The sequence below is a fragment of the Colius striatus genome, chromosome 15 (genome assembly GCF_028858725.1).
Source record: "Colius striatus isolate bColStr4 chromosome 15, bColStr4.1.hap1, whole genome shotgun sequence".
In the NCBI taxonomy this organism is placed as follows: Eukaryota; Metazoa; Chordata; class Aves; order Coliiformes; family Coliidae; genus Colius; species Colius striatus.
The window spans coordinates 14,070,049-14,084,450 of NC_084773.1; the positions used below are offsets into that span (position 1 = coordinate 14,070,049).

Sequence of the window (14,402 nt, forward strand, 5' to 3'; positions counted from 1 at the left end):
CATTCTGAGCCAAATCATGGACTTTGTCCAAGCTCAAATTCCCAGTGTATTATATTGCACAGTTGAATTTATAGGTATTTCAATATACCACATTCAAAACTTCTTATATATTTCATGTTTTGATGTATGGCTTCTTGCAGTTTGTTTTCACTTTCCAACATCACATAATTGCCTTTCTAGTTCAACATAAAAATTTTCAGGAAAAATATTTTCAAGAAAAAACTTCTCATGAACTGTTCAGTTAAGATCTGTATTTCTGTACAGTTAAAACCTTATATAATTCTTAAAAATAATTGTTGTTTACTTGCTTTGATTTTTAAATGTCTTTGATCTCATTCATTAATATTCATTAGTCTTCTGATGTTGGATTAATGAGAATCTTACGTGTTTATGAGAACCTATTTAAACAATATTATCAGATTTTTTTTTCCTATTCATGTTTTTCAACACTGACAATACTTTATTCCTCATGTTCTCCAGCTTTGTCTTCAAACTTCCTGAAGACAAAGTCGACACGGTCCAAAACAAAGTCAAACTCAATAAATGCATAACTAATTCAGTCAATTATGAGTACAGAACCATAAATGGGTAATGGCATAAACACATAATAACACCAAATAAATAATGCTCATACTCAGCACGATTTACTTCCACATTCTACATACATTATTTAAGATTGAACATCTCCGAAGCAAAGCTACAGCTTTTCAACTTCAAGAAGCTAGTGGCACAAAAGCAGCAGTGATGTTGCCAGAATGCAATACCAGACACTCATATTTCATACAAGTGCACCCACAACAACACGTTTAAACAGCTAGTCACTTGTATTCTTTACATTTAAGAAAACATCAGTTGTTTCCATATTTAGTTTCCACTGTCTGCAGTACATATCAACAAAAAGTTGCAAGTAGGCACGTCCCAGCATATACTGCATAACATACCTGGAGTACATACCCTGCATCAATGAGAAGTATCCAGGGAAGCAGTGTAAGCTTACAGGTTGAGACAATCTGTCAGAACATAACAAGCAGTTTCGGGTTAAACATTCACTGCTCATAAATCTTCTATATTGTTACAAGTTTTGCTACTTCCCATTCAAAATGCTGATTAACATTAAAAGTAACTTAGCCAAAGCAGTCCTATCCTACTACATCTAATGTTTATGCAAACATAATTAAAATATGCAATGATAATTAAAATATGCAGTAACTTTCAAAGAAATATTGCTACTTCAAAAGTAAGCATCTATGAAGTTAGCTCCAGTAAATGACTTCTCCAAGCAACTGCAAATATCTTTTGCTGAAATACCGCTTTGGTTTAAGAAATTACTTGGCTTGAACCTCAATGCTCAACAAGTCAATGTAACATATTTATATTTGCTTTATGGGCAACTAGATTTATCCTCAACTAGTCTTAGTAGATCAATTGACTATCATGTCTACTGTAGTTGTTACATTCTAGATTTTCACTGCTATTTTCAACTTAAAGATCAAACAGTATTTTCAGATCAAGCTACAAAAATTTGGAACTATCTGTTACAGCATTCTATCTAGGAATTAACTCTTACATCACAAGAGAAATACCCATTATAAGCTTCCTAATGGCAATACAAGTAATGTGCAAAATCACTAAAGTACATAATTTAAACAGTGCCTTCTACAGTACATAGAAATCAAAACATTTGACTACACACCCACATATCAAATTTCCATACACAGAAAAAGTAGTTGCTGTAGTCTGTATCAAATAACAACTAAAAAAAAGTCCAAAGGACTAAGTATCCCTATTTCTAGGACCCCTCTCACAGGACATTTAGTACCTAATACCATTGGAATTCAATAAACTCAAACATTCAAAGAGAATTGTTTCACATATATCAAAGTTTAAAAGATCTTCACTGCTACCAATATTTGATTAGTTGTAAAGCTATGCATATTATTATGAATTTGGTTCTACATTGCAGTTCAATTCTGGAAAATAAGGAAGCCATTTTAGAAGCTTTAAGTAGTATTCAAAGTATTTATGTAAGTCAAATGCTGTGGATAATCACCGATTTCTAATTCTGACTATGAGCAACATAAGGCTTTATATATCACTCTCAAAGGTATTATTCACCTTTCTCTAAAGATTTTCTCATTCTACATTTTCTCCATTTCTATTCCTCTCTTTTCACCCAAACTAACATAAGTCTATATTTAGATACCAATACTCACTCAGCCTTTAATTCTGATACTCAGAATCACTGCTTGGAGATGCACCATTACAACACACATCACATTGAGATTTTACTTCAGATGAGCAAGTCTTTTAAAAAAAAGTCACATATCAGAATTAATGACATGAAAAGTGTTAGTGTCACATGACTAGATGGCAATTTTTTTTTTCCTGTTTCTCACTGGGAAAGTGAAGAGCAGGAGAGCAAAACTTTATTTAATAGAAATTGTTCCAAGTAAACAAAATATTTAACAATAGTTTTGTGTGGTTTATGTTATAAAACATTTAAAATGTAAGGTGTACTTGAAATATCCTAAAGTTCTCCTTCTTCTCTTTTTTTTTTTTTTTTAATCCTACTGTCAAGATTTAACAGTTACTGCTTCAGTTTCAGCACTGGAAGGCTGTATCTCACAACAGTTGTACAACCCAAGAGCTATTGAACAGACTAGGATTCAAAAACCAAAACTGAGGAAAAGCTGACACAGAAATCTCTGTCCCTGAAGACACTTAAAGACAAAAGACAGTGCCTGCTCCTAACAATAAAGAATCAGTGGAGAGACGCTTACAAATTATACTAATTAGTAAGAAACAGGCAAGAAAAATAAGAGCCTCAAAGCAGTAACAGCATCTTGGCAAAACTCCCACAAGCAAATGCGCTACGAGTCCAGCCCTCGCCATCCTTCTGTGTCTTTCAAAAGTATACATCCCCAGCAGTCAGCTGTTTGTCATATGAAATTATGGTCAATCAGTCCTGGCCAAATTCCTAATTTAGCACAGCAATTTTTTAAACTAAAAAGAAATCTGTGTGACCAATCTGTTGCTACTTAAATCCAAGCTTGGTTACATCCATGCAAACTGATGCAACTGCAGATTAAATGCACACTAAATTAATCTTTGGCAAGGAAGTTTAGTGCTCAGCTCAGAAAGACATCTATTATTTACTACTGAAAGAGCCCCAGCTTCCTAAATGCAACTTACACTATTTTACCCATAAAAAGAGACTTGGAACAATTTTCTAATCTTTCATATAACTGCAAAATATGTCCATCCTTTCCATAAAATGTGCACTATAATATAATATGAAATCTTAACAAAACTTTCTGTTCATTCAATAAGGATTCTCTGCTTCATTCAGATTTCACCTCCTAAAGTCAGAAAAGAAAGAATGTCAAAATACTTCTGACAGAAAAATCTCATCTGGTTAAACAGTTCAAGACTTTCCAAATTAATAGAAACTTTGAAAATGGTAATTGAGTTTAAGTGAAAAAAATGTCATTATTATTGTTTGAAAATCTCTTTCTTGCTATGAGTTATCATTTTAAAAGTCAATAAAAATATTGATACAATTCTACAGACACATCTACTACCTAAGGGTAATTACATAACAGGGTATTTTAGGATAAAAATTAGGTACCTTATAGATACAGTTTCTTTTGTACTTAATAAAAAAAACCACTTTCTTACTAATTCTCATTAGTTCTGTGACTGAAACCTGCAATTAATTATGCTTCACTGACACATATGAATCCTTTTGTGGTTATATTGTTCAACTTGAACACTAATAAGCAGAGCTGTCAAAAATACTGAGATTGCACCACCAACCTTATTTTATTAAACCATCTGTGTCAAGACACAGTTCAATACTGTGTATCGTTTAAATACATGTTTTGCCTAATGACAGGAGGTGCTGGAAAGGACATACACACCAAAGGAAAGATTAATTTTACTGTCTATTTTAAAATGTTACAGAAAATAAGATAAAGCATTCAGTTAAAACAATAAGGTTATGACACTCTTATTTCTAAGCAGCAAAGAGCATAAGCAAGATAATGCATCTAATCATTACTACAAGAGAAGAGCAATAGTGATTAAGAAAGATACATGATCAATTGCCCTAATAATTTACCATCATCCAGACCCATAGTCGCTGGTTACAGCAAGGATTTGGAGAGCCTGTCCTGGCAATTGAGAAGTCCTACACAGTGTGTCCACTCATAGGTGAGGTCTCCAAAGTTGCTGTAAAGGGGTCCAGCTTTTTATGTTGTTGAATAAACAACCTTACATAATTTCATCAGTGGAGCATCTGGTTTCACTCTCCATTGAGATACCACCTAAAGCTTGGCCAAGGACGCAGGAGGAACCAAGGCAGTTTCCTCATCTTCTTGGTTTTTCCTCATGTACTTACAACCAAGGTCAAACATCTGGTTTCTCAGCCTTGAACACCAGCCACCATATACACAGAAATAGATATATCAAAGAAACACATTCTCATAGACATTTTTAGCTGCATCCTTCACTAATGATCAGAAACTTTATCCTTGTCAACAATTATATTTTGTCTAAGCTACATCTTTTGCTAATAATTGTGCATATTTCACTAATTATCAGCTACTACTTTGTATAACATTTAGTTGGGAGGTTTATCTAGAGGTTAACTTTGGTTTGGGGCCCTTTGCTCAGGCCTCGGCACTTCAATACATTAGTTAGGAAAATGTTACTCTGTTCAGTGACTGAAACAAGCCAAGAAACCAAAAATCAAGTAAGACAACTGTTTAATTTGTGCAAACATTACTCTAATGTTTAAGAACACATAAAAAAATAAAATGCATTACTAATTCTATTTTATTTTCAAATGGATCTCAGTTACAAACGAGCTTCACTAGAGAAGTAAAACTGTCAGGAAAAAAAACCAAAGGAAAACAATTTTCATTAGTTCAAATGAAACTAACATGGGATACCAGCAGTAAAAACTTAACTTCTTTAAATTCCAAGATGAATCTCCTCTCCTGACCTTTACAGAGCTCAAGATGCATACGTACACAGAATAAACAAAATAATTTGAAAGCAAATTCACTGAGTGTGCCTGACCTTTGAAACAGCACAGATAATTTTAATCAGATTTGCACAATGTTAGTCTGTCTCAGTTTCCATGTAGCATCACAAAGATGACAAAACAACTCAAGGAAAAAAAGAAAAAAAAAAAAAAAGACAACATTTTACCAAAATAAAAGTATATTTAAATATTTTTTTAAACAGCCAACAATCCTAAGAGTTTCACGTTCAGGAAGGATTCCTCTGAAATTCTGCTCTTTCAGTGTCCATCTAAAGCAGCACAATTCAGCTCTACAGAGAAAAGATCTTTCTATCAGATATGCAAGTTTCTGCCAGTTAAGATGAAGAGCTGACATGTCAAAAGAAAAAAAAAGAAGTTACACAAACACTTAAAAAATTGGTTTTTGTAGGAACAACCAGTACTTGATCACTTTAGTATACAGCAGGTTACTTAAAGCTTTTCATTTACATTATCTTTGATTTTCAGAAATAATCAGTAAAAGAAAAAAATCCAAATTTGCAGTACAACTTATCAGATAAGTGCTGCTGACTAGCAAAAATCTTTAGTTACAACAAAGAAATTCTTAGAACTATATATGAATTAGCTTTAGTCGGAACTAGCTGACAAACCTTCCTTTCTTCAAGAACAAAAGTTACAACATAATTTATAGACCATTTATCAGCCACAAAGCTAATCACTGTTTGTAACACTTAGAAAACCAAAGAAACTTTATACTTTATGGAAGCTCCAAAACAGCTTACTGCAAGTAGCTGTATTGCTTATGCCTGATGAAATGAGGAGAGATAAAAGCCCTGTTTAGATTCAGGACACGCAACCTCCATCAGGTTACACCTTCTACACTGACAGTGACAACAGGGTTCTGTCCAAGCTGCAAAATATCATGAGACTAAAATACAACTAACTAACTAAAGACACTTGTAAAAAGCTGATGTTTGGCCTTGGTACTTTAGAGAAAAGAATAACATTGAGTAAAACAGAGAACTTCATTAATTTAGTATTTACCTAAGACTGAACTCTATTTGAGGGATGCAATAGGACAATATAGCTTTGCCAAATAATGTGTTTCAGTCTAACAATGCTAGTTCCAATTAATTCTAGACTAGTTGGTTTTAAAGCTTAACTTCTTAGCATTTACAGGAAGACGTTCAGTTTAAGAAACCACTTCAATATAAGAACCACCACTACCCTTGTAATATCTATGAGCAGCAAGGTGAGACAAACGTTTTCCTAAAGACAGAAGTCACCTCATCCACACTCAGATCATTAAAAGCAACTATCATAACATTTGACATGGCCTCTGAGACAACAAGCAAAAGAACAGAGTTTATAAATCACTTGAAAGTCAGTGTTGCTGAGAGCTAACATATGTTAAGGTGGGATCATGAACAAGACAGTTTTCCAGAACAGCAATCCACAACTTCTGTGTAATTAACTCATTGTCTGAATTTGTTGTAGGCTAACCATTCCCTTTTGATTATGACAATAATCACGATTTTTTTCTGCCAGACTATTTTGGTCTCCTTTACTTACAATGGACTTTATCCCAGAGTTTGTCTTTTGCCACAGCTATCTAATATCCCCATTTTTTCCTAATAAGGGGTTTCACCTATTCAGCTTATTGGAAAGGTTGAGAAGGGAGCTGATCACTGTGCACAGACACAGACCCTGACAATGTAAAAGCATTCTGACCTTGCAAACAGAGTCATACTGGACCTAACACTTCAAAATGAACATTAGAAAAACTTAAACTTCAGTAAGAGCCAATTTCCAGACACATTGAAAGTAATTAAAAAAAGAAAAAAAAAGTATTGAGGTAATTTATTACTATGCTGGTGCATTAAGACAAGTTAAATTCCAGTTTTGTTTTGTTAGAGTAGGAGAAAAAAGCCTATGTGTACCCCTAATTGCTAGAGTTTCCATTTAGGTAAGCTCCAATCTACAAAATATCATCAGAATGCAGTAGAGAAAAATATTCATTCAATCACTCCCACCATTAAAGAATGTTTCTATAAAAAGATCTAAAGAGATACAACGCTCTGTTAGGCACTTTCAGGAAAAGCTCATTCAGCCAAAACCTGGTGAGTTTTTTTCAAGTTTTTTTGAAAAACTACAAATTTAGAAAAATTTAGACTGGAAAAAAAACAGCCTTGATCTATACATAACCATATCCTCTTGAATAATGACTGCAAAAACTAATCTTGGTTTTTTATTACAAAACTAAAGACTCGTAACTGCTTACCATCCCACACTGAACAGTCTAATTGCTACAATCCAACTGCCAAGAATACTCTTCCTTTGTCCGATCAGCACTCAATATGACAACTTATGATAAATACATTTACAATATCTATAATACCAATAAAAATAGCCAGAATTTTTAAGAAGCAAACAACTACTCTTACAAGTCTGTAATGATAATGGAATCTGAATTATTAGGTGATAATCTGCATGTAGCAGCATGCAAACAGGCACAATAGTTTGACAATCCACATTTCACAAAACAATGACATCAGTGTACTTTCGTGATAATTTCAATACAACTTCTATGAAAGTCTGTATAGCAATGGAAGCTGATGTCCAGAGTTATAAAATTTTCTATTGAAATATTGTGTAGACTATTAGCTTTTCATTCTAGACATACTTGTCTGTATTTTGTTTTTTCCATAAATACTTGAACCTAATAACATTTTAAACAAGACTACACATTTTCCTCAGCAAAACATCTGCCTAATCAAAAATATGACTGACGAGATTTATAAAAATTAGATTTAGGCAAGCTGCTTTGTGTCTTTCTCCCATTCCCTTTGTCTTAAAGTCCAATTTGACCTGAAAATTTCTCTGCAATGAACAAAATTCTGCTATTCTGAAATAGTATTCATCACAACCACACAATTCTTAAATATTTAATAACACGACATGCACTAAAAAGAGACTGAAAGCCTGAAATCATTAGAAGACGTCCCAGCACAAGAAATAAAAAGGAGGCATAGATTTCTCTGTAAGTGTAATTTCAAAGTCCTTTCACATAGGGATTGTTAGATTGGTTGCTCTGCTACTGTATATTAAATAAGCATATAATGAAGCTATTGGTTTTGACTCATTGAGATGCCAAAGATTATGGGCAAAGTAAAAAAAAATATTAATTTATATGAAAATGGAATATCAAGCAGGTGGTAAGAATCAGGCACATCATCAAAAAGAACAAACTGCTGACAATAGAAAACACTCTAAAATATAGCACTACATTTTTGTGACCACTAAGAAAAATAATAATACATGAATGCCATTTAAAACCTATTTCCAAACCCCAAAACACTATGAAATACTTATTTCCTATCAGGTCACAGAATCATTATACTGTTTTTATTAACATAACACTGATTCCTAGTCTCAATATGAGCTAAATGCAAATTTAAGCCTTGCACGGTACTTAGTGCTTTCTAACATGCCTTCATTATCTCTTTGTTCTCAGTTACTACTTGAACACAAATCCAGCAAAACAATTTAAAATGTATTTGATTTTCATTATTTGCATTATACCCTTGAATGGGACAAATAATATGCATACTTCATGCCAAATGGCAGTACTATGTCAATTTAAAGCCTTATTCTTTAACCTTTCAGAAAATTTTGAGAACAAGTGACATATGTAAACTATTCCAGCAAGTCAGTGGGCAGCAAACTTTCTAAATCACAGGATGCTTTCCAAGGCCAATCCCTACCAGACATATCAGATTTTTACCGACTGAAGACCTTGCTAAAGATATGCAGATGCTAATGCTATAAAAACCTCACTGTTGTTCAGTAGAATTAATACAAATGGTTTTGACTACTCATGCACTAAGCCACAGCATTGTTTTGATAAATTAACAGGCAACGCTGCAAAGCCAATACAGAAAATGTACTTTGGAGTATCTAGACATGTGAAGCTGATGTATATAGTTCCTGAGTTGGTGGCACTACATTGTGAATTTTCTAACCTATACTGGGAATATTCAGTATTGCGCAGTGAAAACTGATGAGAGGAAAATCACATATTCTGAATAAAATCAAAAGGTTTATTTACATGTCACAATTAGAACATTTTCTTTAGTGTTTCTCACAAGGTTAAAAATAGCTCTTTTACCAAGGCCTATCCATCTTTTTTCAAGTTTACTATCAGAATAACCACTTGTGAACAGAGAAGGCCTTTAGAAGCACTATTTCATTTTGAACATTTCTACTGTAATTTTAAGTGTTTGAGAATAAAGGTTTGTTTTTAAAGAATCAGATCTCTCTCTACCATGCACAGATACTCGTTTCTCATGGCACAAAGCAATAGAACCTTTTATTGCCAAAGGAAATACAGTATACATCATGCTTATTTATCAACATACAAAAAATAGATCTTAGCTTTAAATTACCTATCTTGAATTAATTAAACGATCACCTTGCTTGCCATGATTTGCCTGAAATGCACTCAAAAATAGTTTTTTCTTCACTTTGTTAACACAACCATCTGCAGGAACCTATCTATATACCCGCTTCTCTCTGAAGGTAACCTCAATCCTCCCATTCAAATACATTTCCCTGATGGACTGTGTTCTGTTGAACTTCTTCTAGTATGGGATTCCTTCTCACAATTATAAGGAGTTGAAGAGGAGGACTCTTTAACAACTCTCCAATCTGTTCCTGGTGGGAATGGTATTAACATACTGTCTTGAAACTTAAGGGAGGTGTCATGGTTTTGCAAAGAGCCCCTTTTGCTTGGTAACAGAGAGAGGGGGCTGCAGTGCAGGATCAGTAGAGTTCTCAGACTTTCCCCTGGCTCTGAGGTTCAGACCATGTCCGGCCCCGGCTGGGCCAATCTGGTGCCTCTGGATCACTATTTAAGGATGGGAATTGTAAATACATGGAGGGAGATGGAAGGGCAAAGATGCAGGTTAATATAACCTGACCCTGCTGTCAGGAAAAGACAGGAGTGATGCTGGACCAGAGACATTCTTGTAGCCCGCAACAAAAAGTAAAGACTCTGTGACAGAGGGGGTGAGAGCTGGAGACTCTGGGTCAGAGGGACTGAGCAGCTTAGACCCCAACCCAGAAAAGATGAACTGGGGTTGCAGCACTCCGTGGGAGCAGCTTGTGCAGAGCTGCCCAGTGTGTGGGAGACCCTGAGCTGGAGTAAGGGAGGACTGGTGAGGAGCACTTCTCCTCAAGAGTACAATAAGCGTCAAGAGATATCAGGAAAGGACTGACTGCACCCCCCATTCCCTGCTTCCAGTACTGCTTTTGTGGGGGGCAGGTAATGACATTGGACTCAAGGCTCTGAGCCCAAGAAGAGAGAATTGGTGGGGGAAAGGTGATCTTAAAGAGCTGGCTGCACTTCCATCACTTGCCCTATTCTGTATTATTTTTCTGTTGGATATTTCTGTTTGATACATTTTAGTTTGAGGCAAATTAAATTAAGTTGTGTTTTCTTCCCCAAACTGAGTAGCCTTGTCTGTTTTGTCCCAGACCATAAGAAGCAATTAAACTCTCCCTGTCCTTCGGGAGTTCGGAAGTCTGTGGTATTTAAGTCTAATTGTGGTCTTTTGTTCTTGGATGGGCCTAAACCATGACAGGAGGGAATCATGGATTATTCTTAATGAAGGACTTGTGCAGAAGCTCTTTGAGCAGCTGTGTCACTTACTGGCTTTTGAAAAAGCAAGTGAATTTTAATCGCAGTCACCAATAAGACTGTATCAACACAGGAAGTGATGGATTAGTCATAAAGTGACCTAGATCCAGTTTACAGATATAATGAAAAAAAATGCATCAAAATCAATTGCAGCTAACACAAGTTTCATTTTTACTAGTAAAGCCTTCCAAATGCTGAACATTAAGAACCTGCTCCTCATACAACACAATTTTATCCTTACTTTGTGTGCATGTTATTATGTAACGAGGTAACAGCTTCAAAAAACCCATTTGGAAGCGAAAGACTTAAAATTCCAAGTTATTTGCAATGGATATTCAGAATTACCCTGTAGCTTTAGGGACAACTGTTGTTCCCTTACACAAGCTCAACAACTCAAAGGAATCCAGCAGGCATTTTATCATCAAATAAACCAAGCCCAGACTTGCTTAGGTTTTTTTTTTTTTTTTCAAATCAAGTTATATAAAATTTTAACACTGAATTCAGAAAACATGAGTTATAAACTACATGGATGCACAAAGAACACATTGTGCCAAACATATCTGACAGTTTTATTTGATAAATTACTGGTGCAGCAGAGAAAGACAAGGAGAATGAATATAATTTATTAAGCTCTTCTTTAAAGCGTCCACCTTTCCCTAGAGCTTACAGAAATAACAAAGCAACAAAAACATGTAGCCCTGTAAAAATAACTTAAAAGTAACTTCATGGGATCCACAGTAACGCATACAAGACATTTAAGCTATTATTATTAAAAGGCAAACATGGATGATACTGGTCAACCTAAGCTTCACTTTAAAACAATTCATTTAATACACAAACCAAAACACTGCCTCTATAGCACCAAATTATTTGGAAATAAACAATTTGCTTTTTGGAATCATTCTAGTATTAGAATTTGAGCTATAGAAGTCAACAACAGTTTTCTTGCAGACTTAACAGATCAACATTTGAGCCTCTGTGGTAAACACCACTACTTTGTCTGAAGTTGTTTATATACACAGTGACATTCATAAATATACACCAATCAGTTGACAAGGATGAAAAGTGACAATATTTTTTAAATTTTGCAGAAATAGACAAAACTATAAATACACAAAGTAATATAAATAAACATAATGGACTTAAGTGAAGGTGCAGACACTGGAGAAGAAATAATGATTTAGACATGCGTAAAACTGCATAATTCTATTTACTGCAAATTCACAAGAGGATTCATGTGACAAATGACAAAATGAATGAGAGTATTACACATTGTAACCATAAAAAGGAAAATCCCATAAAGCACGTACACAGTTGTAATATGCAGGACAAGTGGATAATTCTGTGCTCAACATTAAGTTATATGAGTTGACCCAAGCCTGTTACTCCAGTATTATGTCTATATCCTCAAGTTTTTCCAACATGTAAAAATATTAACTTAATCACTAGTAAAGTGAATGGAAACAGCAAACATACAACTTAAAGGCTGTCAAACTAAAATATTGGATTATAACCACAGCCTTAGTTTAACACACTCATTACACTCAGAGACTGAGACATAAACCATAACAAAAGTAACAATTGCAGGAAGCTGAATGCAAACATCTGAAAAATGGACTCAACTAAAAAACTATTTAATAAGTACATGAAAACAGGTAGGCTCCACAGTTTTCTCCACATATTGCTGCCCTAATTATTCTCAAGTTTTCTCAAGGCTATAACACCAATTAAATAAGCATTATTATGAACAGAATGTTTTGAAGAGATTTAATTAGGATTTGCATTCAGAATTGCTACAGTTGGAAATCTAACAGCTCACACTCAGTGAAACCAGCAACATTTCTGCTCAATCTTAAAAGGGGAAAAAAAATCAAACCAAGCTGAAAGAAATACAACTAAAGGTTTCATAGCAAGTGGCAGAATTGACAAGTGAACTAAATTCAGCTTTTACCAGCACTCCATGCCTAACGCTTAGGAAAACATCAGTGTGTGTGTGTGTGCAGAATTTCTTTTCAGCACACAGATGTAACTTTTAAAGATAGGAATGGTACTCTGCTGTCATTCAAAGATTTAACACTACTCAGTGTATCTAAAAATGCAGTTGAGGGGAAATGTGAAAACAGGTTATGAAATCAGAGGGCCTACTATTTATTGGAGATAAATGGCATCATGCTGTAAGGAAAAAAGTGAAATATTTAATGCCATTTTTCCATTAGGCATTTCAGTGATTAAACTAACAATTAAGCAGCACATACTTGGCACATGCTCTAGAATTTGTTGTTTGAATCACCAACATCCAACATTTGAAAATTAATTAGAAAACTGCTTACAGACAACATATTATGTGCAATTATTCTTCAAACTGAGCTTTGTATTTTCCTCTTTTTAAGAATGCTATCATTTAAGGTTACTAAATTACATTAACCTCGCAAATACTTTTTTGCCTAAACTGCTTTTAATCTCAAAAGCAACATCCCTAAGCTCACATTTTTGCCTAGAACCACTTTTTATTTCTCCATCTTGATTTCACTTACTTCCTAAGTGACTTATTAATAATCTGCAAAGTTCACATGTTCCTTGGACACATTTTTTCCTTAGAAAAACACAACTACCTTTTCCATGCATATCACGTTGTCACCTTGTTCATACAGGTTCAGGTAACCAGATCGATCACTTACACGAGGTGTGTAAAGCATCTAAAATCATTTTAAGTGTTACTACCTTATACATAAATTGAAATCACCGGCTACAGACTCTGATCCTAGTAGCAGAAGGTTGTTTCAATGATTGGTTTGGTTTTTGAGGGGCGTGAAGACTAATTTATTTACTTCAACTCACTGCATTTATCTTAAAGTGGGTTTCCTCCCTCACATCGATCACCGAGAGGTCCAAGGCAAGCGGGCACGGACGAACCGGGAGAACGCCATGGCAGCCGCGGCGGGCGCCGCTGCCGCTCGGGCACCGCCACACGCAAGCCCCGAGCGAGGGGGGAAACCCAAGCGGTCTGATCACGTAAAACGTTTAAACTACTGCGCAACGCTCCCAAAATTGGTTTTCAGTATCCATCCAGGAGGAAAAGGGGAAAGAAAGGGGCAGCGAGTCGATCTCGGGCTCTGCGAGGGAAGAGAAAGCGGTGCGGCCAGCAGCCGCCTCACAGCGCGCGAGGCAGCCCCGAGCGCAGCGCCGCGGGCGACCCTGAGGTAAAGCGGCGAGGGACGGCACAGCGCTTCCCTTCCTTCTCTCCTTAGAGACCGATACCTCCTACTCAGCGCTGGAAAGCTCAGCAACGCAACTGAGAGGCAAAGGGAAATGAACACGAAATTGACACTTACACTCCGTGTCCTAACACGCATGCGTTGCGCCGGCGAAAAGGGGTGGTCCGCAGCCCGCTGGCACCGCCTGAGAGGCGGGCCCGGAGGAGGGTTCTTGACGTCGGCAAATGGCCGCCGCAGGGGGCCGTACTTATGCGCGTCCCGCGCGCATGCTCAGGAGTGCGGGGCAGTGCGGGTCGGTGGCTGAGGGAGCTGGTGCCGCGTGCCGGGGCCGTGTTCGCGCCCTTCCCGGCCCAGCTCCTCGCCTCAGGCGGGTCGCGGGGGAGCAGGTCGTGAGGGGAGCAGTTACTTTGCTAGGCTGGCTGCTCCTGAGCAGGCCTTAGGTTAGTCCCCCAAGAGGCAAGTT

At 36.2% G+C, this 14,402-nt stretch overlaps 1 protein-coding gene across 2 annotated transcripts in view; it reads right to left on the reverse strand.

Moving 5' to 3' along the window:
• FHIT (fragile histidine triad diadenosine triphosphatase) overlaps positions 1–14,116 on the reverse strand; it is a 535,739-nt gene extending 521,623 nt beyond the window's left edge. For both annotated transcript variants that reach the window (XM_062008359.1, XM_062008358.1), the window contains exon 1: positions 14,057–14,116. The gene's annotated coding sequence lies outside the window, so the exon portion shown is untranslated. The remainder of the gene's footprint in view (positions 1–14,056) is intronic.
• Between the last annotated feature and the right edge of the window lie 286 nt (positions 14,117–14,402).